Source organism: Chiloscyllium plagiosum, chromosome 48 (genome assembly GCF_004010195.1).
Source record: "Chiloscyllium plagiosum isolate BGI_BamShark_2017 chromosome 48, ASM401019v2, whole genome shotgun sequence".
Taxonomy (NCBI): domain Eukaryota; kingdom Metazoa; phylum Chordata; class Chondrichthyes; order Orectolobiformes; family Hemiscylliidae; genus Chiloscyllium; species Chiloscyllium plagiosum.
The window spans coordinates 2123940-2135175 of record NC_057757.1 but is presented as its reverse complement, the minus strand read 5'-3'; positions in this window follow the sequence as shown (position 1 = coordinate 2135175).

Below are 11236 nucleotides of genomic sequence, written 5' to 3'. Positions count from 1 at the left end.
TGAGACATTCAACCCAGGTTTGGTTTGACGTAAAAGATCCCACAACACTACTTTTACTAAGAGCAGGGGAGAAATCCCTATTGACCTGGCCAATATTTATTCCTCAGTCAACATCACAAAAACGGGTGATCTGGTCATCACCAGGGGTGGCACTGGCTAGCACTGCTATCTTACGGCGCAAGGGACCAGGGTTCAATTCCAGCCTCGGGCGACTGTTTATGTGAAATTTGCACATTCTTTCTGTGTCTGCGTGGGTTTCTTCCCACAGTCCAAAGACATGGAGGTCAGGTAAATTGGCCGTGTTAAATTGCCCACAGTGTCAAGGGATGTGCAGATTAAGCGTAGGAAATGCAGGGTTACAGGGATAGGGGAAGGGTGGGTGGCATGCTGTTCGGACGGTCTGTATGAACTAGATGGGTTGAATGGCCTGCTTCCACACTGTAGCGATTCTATAATTCACCACATTGCTGTTTGTGGGAACTTGCTGTGTGCAAACTGTCCACCATGATTCCATTGCAATGATGACGATATCTCAATGATGACGATATTGGCTGTGAAGCACTTTGGGATATCCACTGGTTGTCAAAAGAGCTATATAAATGCAGGTCTATCTTGGTTTACTAACTCCTGTACCCAATTTGAATTGGTGTAAGAGTATAGATATTTTTAATCAACCTGTTCAGAGATGTATGACACACCTCGAGTAGGTGGGACTTCTAGTTCAGAGGTAGGGACATTAGCAGGGCATATACCCATGCTAAACAATTCCAATTAATTTTCACAAATGAAAACAAATACTTGATTGTAAATCCAACACTGAATTGGTGATCCTAGCCATTGGAAGCTCTGGACAAAGAGTACAATGATTGAAAAATCCTGCATTTGAGTCACCCTCCCCGTTCCTTGCCAGCTGATAGGATCACCCAATCAAACAGCAGATTTCTCCCAGTTATCCTGCCATTACTAAAACATTACTGCTCCCTACAAACAATGTTCTGAAATCAGAATTTAAATTAAACAAAGACCCTGTCACATTTTGACTGGTTTGGCATATAGCCATGACCTGAAAATGAGTTATAATTCCACAAAGCAATTAATAGAATCAGAACCATTAAAAATGACCGTCTGAGGAATTCCATCTCTCCAGTGAACTTTTCCTGTACTAGTTGCTAATTCTGTGTTGACATTTCTTGATATATCAGTGTTACTTTCTTTGTTCCATCACTGTGGCACAGATATGCCAATTCCTAGGTTTTGTAGGACAATAAAATGTTGGTGTTTACAGTTAAATATAAATTAAAAAGAGCAATGTTGTTCTGATTTGAGATGGTTCTTATAGAATGTCAGACATAAGTAAAAGTTGGACATCCTGGATATTTTTACTACAAGCTAATTAACTCAAGATTTAATGAGATTACAGCCTTCTGCTGTCGGTGGAAAATAACACCAGAAAAGCTTTAAAAGAAATTTGCAAAACTATGGAGAAGAGGGTGGCAAGTGAGACAAAATGAGTTGTGCTCATGCGGGCAGGTGGGCCAAAAGGCTGTGCTGTAACTATTTTATAATTCTATAATACTAATTCACATCAGCATGGTTTAGAGTGGGAGCAGATGTCTTGCTGAAAGATCAAAAAAGGCTGTCTGTGAATTTTAAAATCATGCTGATCCTTTGGTTTAACCAGGCAAAGTTGGCACATGGCTTCATACAGATCTGAATTACAGCAGGATCAGTGTGAACCTTAATTGTGTGAGGTCTCTGACTAATTTAATTTGATCCTGTCTTGATGCAATTTATTGACAGCAGACATATTTAGCCACGGCCAATCACCCAGTCTCAGCAACACACCCCTCCCCATTCATCTCTATGTCTCATGTTGCCTCTACTAAGTCATTAGAAGAGCGATACAGTTAACCACCCCTCGTTCTTCTTTCTTGGCATGGTCCTGCAACTTCTTTTCCCTTTCAGTATTTATTCAATCCTCTTTTGAAATTTGCAATTGAATTTATTTCCACCGCCCTTTCAGACAGCGTTTTCCAGATAAGCAAAACTTGCTGCACTAAAGGTAACAATCACTGCCCTCTCTGTTTCCATTTGCAATTAAAGTTATTCCACGTCCTGTGATATCTTGCCGTTGGAAAGAATTTATCTACCCACATCCATGACTTCAAACACTTCTATTCAATTTTGCCTGAACTGTTCACGTTCTCAGGAGAACAATCCCAGCTACTTAAATCTTTCTACGTCACTGAAGCCACCCTTCCCTAGTGGATATCTTCCCTAAGGTCTTGACATCGCTCGTAAAGTGTACTGCCCAGAATCAGACTCAATATACTTAATTTAGCATACTTTCTTGGATTTCATGCTCTATTACACTATTTATGACTCAGTTGCTCTTAGTACAATGTTACTGCAAGCAGTTATTCCTTTGCTGACATTACCATCTGGGCAATCTAGGAGCTAATGCTCCATTTATAAACAAACTAAAAGACAGAACTAACCAAAATGTTAACTTTTTAATAAGAATTATTAATTGTAACAACTTAATTTTTTTAAAAGGGGTACAATTAGTCTTTACAATCAACTGGAGTTATATACAAATGTTTCAATCAGTACAGTATTTTAAAAAAAATCAAAAATATATTGTACCCTTATCGTTCTGGAGTGTGCTGTAAAATATATAATATACATTCATATTTACACATATTTTAACATATTTAGTAAGCATCCCAATAATCCACCATAGGTTAAAATCCTGGGCATTTATTGTAATTGCAGATTTAACCTTTCTGTAAAAATGCCATTGTGTCAAGTTTCAACGTAAAGGAGCGGACCAAGCCTTCGCTGTCTGTGGGACGACTGTCTGGAGGAAGCCCAGTATGACTTGGAGGAACGTTTCTTTGTCAAAGAAGGACTGTCACTCGACAATACAGACTGTGGGGCAAGTTTACACACCCAGCTCCTTGACCTTTGCAAATTTGAGCTTCGGTGGAGTCTTCCGCTTGTTTTTCATGGGATCATCAGTGTTCCTGATGATTTTGTACAAGTCTATTGCATGTGCAGTCACAAAAATCATCCAGAAAATGTGCGAAAGCAGACGCATGATGAGCCCAAACCATTCTAACACTTGCACGCTTTTTGGGAACAAACCTTGCTCAGGTAGTGACAAACTCAGGAGGCTTATCTGTACAATCTCATATAAGAATATCCAAACGATGTAGCCTACTACTCCCCAGAATATCTCCTTCCAGATAGATAGGAACAAGACAATAACTGCGATCAGAGTGAAAAAGACAAATATAATTGATATGATGCAGTATATTTGAAGTCTGGAAATTTGATTCATGGAGCCAGGAGTAGTCACAGGCCTCAAGTAACGAAAATGCCCTGATTCAAAGGTGAGCTGCATGATGGATACCATCAACATGAACAGTCCGGCCACAATACTTCCTTCTTTGGCGTTCAACCCACACACTTCTCCAGTTATCAGTTTTCTAAATCTGGCGCGCAAGCTACGAATGTTCAGCATTTCGTTTCTTGGTGCTGTACATCCTTCTGAAAGTTGAGGGACTTCTTTTTTTCAGCAAATTGGATCGTGAAGCAAGACAAATAGTTCACTGCAACAGATTTTACAATAAACATTGGTACAATCAGGAATTCCTCTTTCCTAGTTTCTCCAGATCTGGAACAAATCCAATCTGGTACAAAATCTGTAAAATTCCTCCTTTTAAATGACATGTCACTACCCAAGCCGACTCAATTTACTATAAATAGTTGTTTAAATTATTGGAATTCAACAAAGAATAAAGAGATGGGCAATAGGATCCTTCACAGTCAGGCATTTGACCACTGGTGGATCTGAGGAAAGAAATTAATCAGTTTGGGGACAAGGGGGCTTTTCTCTTTCCTTTAGAAGATTGAGATGTGTTAGGAGAAATATCTTTATCCAGAGAGTGGGGAAAATGTGGAACTCAGTCCCACAAGGAGGAGTTGAGCCAAGTAGCATAAGTTTTCAGAGGAAGCTACAGGAGTACTTATAGGAGAAAGCAATATAAGGGCATGTCAATAGGGTAAGATGAAAGGGTCATGTATGGAGGATAAACGATTGTGATAAGTGGGATGGTTTGTCTTGTAATTATTCCTGAACTGACCTTGAGCAGAGGGGAAGAGGGAAAGCAATATATATAGGAAGGAGAAAATGTGATATAGCTTTCGGTCACTTTTTTCTGCTTTGCAAACAGCCTACAATGCACCATGTCTGTCTACAACTCAATGCTTTAACAGTCAGAAGATTTACAAACACAAAAAAAAAATGAAGGTCCAACAAATCTAAAAATGGTCTATCTCCCAAATTAGGAATACTTAAGGTCAATTCGAAACCTAATATTCCAGATATCCTCAGATGAATAAATAGAATACATAAAGCCACAGATCCACATTTTTCACAGACTTCGTACCCGAAAACAAAGTTTCCAAGTTCCTCCAAAAGTCCTATCATTCATTGAACTATTAATAACCCTCTTATGCTTCAAATTATAAAATCCAAGGAAAATTACTGTTAGTCTAGACATCTCAAAAAACACAACTCTATGAAGAGTCCAGATATTCTCATTCTTGTATACCTCTTAAAATTTGTAAATAGACCAGATTTTCCCTTCAATTTCTAATTATGCAACAATCTCTAAAATTAATGAGAATGCAGATATCCTTCAAACTTGCAAAGGTTAAAATATTCCCCCCTCCAACCCCCTGTGCCTGGAGCTATCTACAGGGCTCAAGTCAGAGATATGATGGAATACTCTCCAATTACTTGGAAAAGATACAGCTCCAACAACAGTCAAGGCTTCAGACGATCCAGGACAAATCAATGCATTTGATTAGCAACCCATCTACTTCATAAACACCTAAGTCCAAACCATCACTGGTCCACCTGTACCCAAACTACCATTGATCAACCTGCCCCAAAAGTGTCATTGGTACACCTGTGTTCAACCACCATTCATTCACATGTACCTCTCAAAGCACTATGGTCCACCTATACCACCGCCACCCCCAAATCAACATTGGTCCACCTGTATCACCAAACCACCATTGGTCCACCTGTATCACCAAAGCACCATTGGTCCATCTGTAGCCAAGGCACCATTGGTCCCCCTTGTATCAGGTTCTTCAGATTCCAGAAGAAGGACTCATGCCCGAAACATCGATTCTCCTGCTCCTTGGATGCTGCCTGACCTGCTGTGCTTTTCCAGCAACACATTTTCAGCCCCCTTGTATCACCAAACCACCATTGGCCCACCTGTATCGCCAAGCCACCATTGGACCACCTGTATCGCCAAGCCACCATTGACCCACCTGTAGCCAAGCCACCATTAACCCACCTGTATCGCCAAGCCACCATTGGCCCACCTGTATCGCCAAGCCACCATTAACCCAACTGTATCGCCAAGCCACCATTGACCCACCTGTATCGCCAAGCCACCATTGGACCACCTGTATCGCCAAGCCACCATTGACCCACCTGTATCGCCAAGCCACCATTAACCCAACTGTATCACCAAACCACCATTGGCCCACCTGTATCGCCAAGCCACCATTGACCCACCTGTATCGCCAAGCCACCATTGACCCACCTGTATCGCCAAGCCACCATTGGACCACCTGTATCGCCAAGCCACCATTGGACCACCTGTATCGTCAAGCCACCATTGGCCCAACTAGCATAGGTCCTTCCGTGCTCAACCACTATTGGTCCACCTGTTCCCCCCCCTCAACCCACCATTACTCCGATCACAATGTATCCATCTGTCCGCCATTTCCCGACCCCACCCCGTACCTGAACCACAATCAAGTTCACCAATTTCCCCAGACCACCGTTGGTCCGCCTGTATCCGAGCCACTCAGCGTACCCATTGCCACCGGCCGCAAGACTCGCCGTTTATTTTTGGCCTCTTGAGCTTTTTGGGGCCTAGCGCCATTTTCAGTACTCACGCCGCTCGCACCCCGGTCTGGCTGTCATGGCAGCGGCTCCGCCCCCGGCACTGTGACGTGTTTTGAATTTCCCGCGCCGCTGACCAACCGCCCGCACGTGGCCTGACCCGCGCAGCCAACCGCTGTCTCCCCGGAACAACGGCCGGTCGTCACTGCGCTTGCGTAGTAGCCCTGCTGGAGAAACTCAGCAGCGCATGTGGAGGGGGAGGTAAAAACAGAATTAACCTTTCAGGTCCAGTGGCTTTTCTTCAGAACTGATTGTAGGAAAGGTTTGGAGCCCCAGGACTGGGGTAATTGTCAAGCTGGGAGAATCAATAGTTGCTAATGGGGACCATGAATGGTTGACATTGGGATGGTTTGTGGTAGTAGACCATGAGATGACAAGGCCTGGTGTATGTGTGGGTTGGGGTAAGGACATGGGACAAGGTGCTAGGGCCCTAAAATTGTTGAACCTGGCTTGAGTATAAGAGTAGGGATGTCATGTTGCAGTTAGATTAGATTTCCTACAGTATGGAAACAGGCCCTTCGGCCCAACAACTCCACACCAACCCTCCAAAGAGCAACCCACCCAGACCTATCACAAATCCTGGGATGGCAGGACTAACGGACAATGAAAGACTGGATCGACTGGGCTTGTACTTGCTGGAATTTAGAAGAATAAAGGGGGATCTCATAGAAACATATAAAATCCTGATGGGACTGGACAAGTTAGATGTGTGAAGAATGTTCCTGATGTTGGGGAGGTCTGGAACTAGGGATCAAGGACTAAGAATGAGGGAACTGAGATGAGGAAGAATTTCTTCACTCAGAGAGAGTTGTGAACCTGTGGAATTCTCTCGCACAGAAAGCTGTTGGGGCCAATTCGATTATAGTCAAGAAGGAGTTTGACATGGCTCTTGCAGCTGAAAGGATCTAGGGGTATAGCGGGAATGGGATACTGAAATAGCATGATCAGCTATGATCATACTGAATGGTGGTGCAGGCTCGAAGGGCTGAATGGCCTACTCCTGCATCTAATTTCTATGTTTCTATGAACTCAATATTAGGTCCTGAGAGCTGATCGGTCGTCGAGGAGAAAATTAGGTGCTGTTCTTCCGGCTTGAGCTTTGCTTTGCTGGAGCACTGCAGCAAGCCCCTGAGACAGATGTTAGCTAGGGAATATGATGTTAAAAATCACACAACACCAGGTTATAGTCCAACAGGTTTAATTGGAAGCACACTAGCTTTCGAAGCGACACTCCTTCATCAGGTGATTGTGGAGGGCTCAATCGTAACACAGAATTTATAGCAAAAATTTGCAGTGTGATGTAACTGAAATTATACATTGAAGAATTGATTGTCTGTTAAGCCTTTCATCTGATAGTTTCACTGATAGGGAATATGATGTTCTGTTGAAGTGGCAGGCAACAGAACACTTGGCCTGGGATGGACAAAGTTAAAAGTTGCACAACACCAGGTTATAGTCCAACAGGTTTATTTGGAAATTCTGGCTTTCAGTGCCAAAAAGTGTGGTGCTGGAAAAACACAGTCGGTCAGGCAGCATCCGAGAGCAGGAGAATCAATGTTTCGAGCATAAGGTCTTCTTTAGGAATGTGATGATGCTTTTGACTCTGATATCCAGGATCTGCAGTCCTCACGTTCTCCTAACTTTCAGAGTGCTGCTCTTTCATCAGGTAACTAGTTAGACTATAACCTGGTGTTGTGATTTTTTTGTTTCTTTGTCGAAGATTAACAGTCAGCATTTTATTCTGGGCAATCACAGCCTTCCTTTCTATCTTTGTAAACCTTGCAATTAACTTTTTTTTTGTTAAACTTTTATATTGTATTTTGTGCCACAGATGTAAGGTGGTCACCAGTAAATCCAATAGGGAATGTGGGAAAAACTTTTTACCCAGAGTCTAGGGATAATGTGGAACTCAGTCCCAAAAGGATTAAAGTTTGCAAGTCTGGTAGCATCTGTGGGGAAATAAACTATTACTGTTTTGAGTCTAGTGACTTTTTTTGTTTTTTTTTCTTTTTTTTTAGTGCTCATTCTTTTTTTTTCCCCAGCACCCATAGTGTGTGTGTGCAGGTGTGAGACACAGTGAAAGACACAAAGTGCACGAATCTTTATTCAATTTCCACCACCAGGAAGATAGGAAAACACCCGGGTGGCCAGTGACAAACACTGCCCTTTCTAGTGACTTTTATTCTGAATATGTTATATTTTAAACATTATTGGACTTCTTTGAATGTGGCCGTTGAATAATAGGGTAATTAACTTGTAATTTGGCCAGTTAAGCCTAATCTGCCATCCACTAAGGTTTTAATTTGATTTTTTTTCTCCTGTCCTCCCACTCACCCATCCCAACATAACCTGAATTTCAATTGTAGAGTCACAGAGCACTAAACAGACCCTTCAGTCCAACAAGTTCATGCCAACCATAATCCCAAACTAAACTAGTCCCACCTGCCTGCACTTGGCCCATATCCCTCCAAATTGTTCCTATTCATGTACTTACTTTTAAATGATGTAACTGTATCTGCATCTGCTACTTACTGTGGAAGTTTATTCCACACATGAACCACACTGTGTGTAAAAAAAAAGTTGCCTCTTTCATCCGTTGCAAATTTTTCTCCTCTCACCTTAAACATATACTCCTAGTCCCCCACCATTAAAAAAAGACACCCGCCATTTGCCTTATCCATACCCCTCATGTTGCGCAGAAAACATTATTGTTACAACACGGAATAAACCCTCCTGCTTAATTTGAACCTGCAACATAGAAAAATTTATTGTGTGCAGTAATCTGTGAAAATTCGAGGGGCCAAGAACTATTTAAAGCAAAAATTAACACCTTTATTTATAGAAGTATAACAGAAAATTAATTAACAACTATTTACAATTCCGTCCTCTAACCTATCTTTTACTTTCCTTCTATAATACTAGTCCAATAAAACCCCTGATTAAGATTTACCAAAATTCAAATTTCAAAATCAGTCAGCTGTCTTATCTTCCTCTGTAGAGTTTCTCTCCAGGTCAGTGTCGACGTTTTTCCTCTGTGCAAACTCCTTCTCTCAACAGGTATCTCTGAGGGTTCTTACTGGCAGCCTCCACCTGTTGGTCTTTTTGCAGTTCTCCCTCAATTGTTCAATTTTCCCCAGTCTTACACCTCCAAAACATCGGATTGTGCCATTGGCTTTTAACATTGTTAATATACTAAATTTAAACTCTATTGGAGTTTGTTTTTTTGGGGGGAGGGTATAATTTAAACTGATTGGCCTAATTCGAATTTGTTTTTGTCTCTAGGCAACCAGCTACCCTAGCTGCTGGACGAAAAGGTTACATTATATCTTGTTCAGAACACTTGGTGCTACCAGGTAGTTCTGCTAGCTTTTAACTCCCTTAAAGGTACAGTATCCCTTACACTTTCATAACATTATGATCATGTGCCTTTATTATTTCCTCAAAACATACCTCTGAATCTGCCAAGAGACATTAATAAGGCTTTGAGGTTTCATGTTCCACAATCGAAACAACACATCAAATGAATAAGCCCTTGACAGCACTTGCTGGAAAAACTCAGCAGGTCAGGCAACATCTGTGGAGAGAAATAAGGGTAACATTTCAGCGAAAGTGACCCTTCAGAACTTTAAAAGGCCTGGGTTTTATGTGAGGGGACCTGCACTTTCTGAATTGAATCTGAGAATGCAGTGAATTGTCATCCATGGCCACTGAGGGTGCTCTGATTTGGCTGCTCAGATGTCCATGTCCAGACTCCAACCAAGTTCAATTAACCCAGTTACCAACAGCCTTCATTTCTCAATAAAGGATATTTTATTTTATAGGCATTTTTCCTCTAGGCTTTCAAAAAATTGCACACAATGCAACTTAAAACACCTAGTTTGGTCTCAACTGAAGCAATGCATTGAGATCACACATCAGGAAACACTAGAGGAAGTGCAGAAAATGTTTACTGAGAACAGTTCCTAAGATGAGAACTTCAGACACGTAGCTAGATTGCAGAACACCAAATTCTTACAGTGCAGTAAGACGCTCATTGAGTCTGCACTGACCCTCCGAAGAGCATCCCATCAGATACCAATCCCATGACCTCACATGGGGTTATTATCCACCTAGCCTGAACATCCCTGGACACTATGAGCAATTTAGCATGGCCAACCATCTGACCTGCAATTCTTTGGATTGTTAGAGGAAACCAGAGCACCCAGAAGAAACCCATGCAGACACTCACCCAAGGGTGAGATTGAACCCAGATGCCCTGGCGCTTTGAGGTAGCAGTGCCAATCACTGAGCCACCATGCAGTCAAATCTCTTTTTCTTGTAGAAAAACAGGTCTGGAGGAGAATTGTTAAAGGGTTCCTGGAAGAGTGATAGAGATGTACAGCACAGGAACAGACCTTTCGGTCCAACCCATCCATGCTGACCAGATATCCCAAGATTGTACCTGTTGATGGAAGAATTGGGAATGACAGGACAAAGGTTCAAGGTAATTAGCTAAAGAAGTAATGGAGACTTGATACATTTTTTCATGCAGTAAGTTTAGGATCTGGAATGAATCACCTCAGGGTATGGTAGTGGAAGGTTCAATTGACACATTTGAAAGAAAATTGTCACCTGAAAAGGAAGGGCATGCATGCATCCTCCTCTGTTGTATCAATTTAAGCATCCAGGGATTTGGTGTGTGAGAGGTTGACAGGGGTGAGAATGCAAAGTAAAGCATCTGTGTTGCAATTACAGAGCAGAATCTAAGGGACTCTGCCTTTTAGATTTGTCTTCCAGCCTTACTGCCCACCAAGGGCTCCAGATCTTTGTTGCTCCACCACCTCCTCAGCTGATGGGAGAGGGTTTGGAGGAATAACTTCCACATTTAGTTCCTAGAATTCCTCAACTTTTCTCTCTCCTCTTTCCTCCTCGAAGACTTGTCCTAAAAATCGACCTCCCTGACCAAGCTTTCACCGTGATGTGTTTCTCGAAAGTGTCCATTTTGTTTGGGCGAGAGGGGGCACTGTAGGAATAGTTCTGACGCTATGTAAATGCAGCTTCCTGAAGTTGTTTTCATAAGGTTAAGACTTGGGATGCACCCCACTACAAACAAACGATGTCAGGTCGCTCTGGATCAATGGTGCTGGAAGAGCACAGCAGTTCAGGCAGCATCCGAGGAGCTTCAAAATCGACATTTCAGGCAAAAGCCCTTCATCAGGAATAAAGGCAGCGAGCCTGAAGCGTGGAGAGATAAGCTAGAGG